Here is a 1,321-nt window from a genome sequence, read left to right on the forward strand (position 1 = left end):
GGGGGGGGGGAGAGAGGAAAAACACCCAAAAAAAAAAAAAAAAACCCACAACGGGAATTTGGAATGGAGAGAAAATGGAAAAAATTAATAATCCAAGGCTGCCTGCTGAAGATGCAATGCGACTGAGTCTTTTTCTTTTCACCCTATTTTTTTTTTTTTCCCCTATCACTTTTTCCCTGTTTTCGTTGTTCTCTGCCATGGGCCAGCGTGGAGGATGGACGGGGCCATTGGAGTGTGGCACTTGTCCCCTGCCCTGTCCTCTTCACTGCCGCCACCCGCCTGCTCCCTCCCGTGGGACCCTCCATCCAGACACACGGGTTTTCTCCTTTGCCAAGATTTCCCCATCTTCTCATGGACTGTGCCGCCATTTGTGTTTCAGAATATATATACATATATATATATATCTCCATGTATACATATATATATGTATAGATATATAGATCTTCAACAGTTACCACACCACCACGAAAGGAAAGGGAGGAAGGAGACCGACGTCGAGCCACGCTTTCATTGTACCATCCGCGGACATCGTGAATGATAAGGGATTCTGAGTCATGGTTAATTTTATTAATTGTATTTTCTGATATGAGCCTAGAACTCTTAGTTCCTAAAAAACAGAAATGCAAAAAAAAAATGAGGGGGAAAAAAAGAAAAAAAAAAAAGAGGAAAAAAAAAACAATCCAGGAGAAGGGGAGCAAGCGGAGAGAAGTTTGTTTGCTGAGGAGGCGACCAGCCAAGGAGGTTTGTGAGCCCGGCGAGGAGGATGAGGAGGAGTCCTGTGCTGAAACACCCCCAAAACCGGCCCAAAAGCGGTCATCTGGACAGTTCCTGCCAAGGGCACAGATGACACTCGCCACGCGTTGAGGTGGAGGGAGATACTGAATCTTTTTATGGGATATATATATACAGTATATATAAATATACATATATATATATATATAATTTTCTTTTTTGTTAGAGTTCTAGCCACAGTTCCCAGCAGGGTCCTTCCGCTGCCATTACTGCATGCTGTATATGGAGTTAGGTGTGTATCAGTTCTCAACGAGACAAGCGTCCCAGTCACACATCCCTGAGCCCCCTCGCCTTTCCACCCTCGGGTCACCGGGGACAAAGGGTCACAGGGGACCAGGGCCCCTCTCTGTCGCTTTTTGCCACGCGGCCCTGGCCTTTTCGCGGTGGAATAAAGCGAGCTGAGGGACAGAGGGAGATCTATATAGCTCAGTTTTATATATTTTTATATATATATATATATATATATGTGTATGTATATGTGTGTGTGTGCGCGTGCGTGTGTGTGTATATGTATATATATATATATATA

At 44.4% G+C, this 1,321-nt stretch overlaps 1 protein-coding gene across 1 annotated transcript in view; it reads left to right on the forward strand.

Moving 5' to 3' along the window:
• The window catches only part of LOC102039893 (protein CEPU-1-like), a gene marked incomplete at its 5' end in the record, with an annotated part of 51,347 nt that overhangs the window by 49,511 nt on the left and 515 nt on the right, over window positions 1-1,321 (forward strand). The gene's annotated exons all lie outside the window — the stretch shown is intronic.

The sequence above is a fragment of the Geospiza fortis genome, unplaced genomic scaffold (assembly GCF_000277835.1).
Source record: "Geospiza fortis unplaced genomic scaffold, GeoFor_1.0 scaffold68, whole genome shotgun sequence".
Taxonomy (NCBI): domain Eukaryota; kingdom Metazoa; phylum Chordata; class Aves; order Passeriformes; family Thraupidae; genus Geospiza; species Geospiza fortis.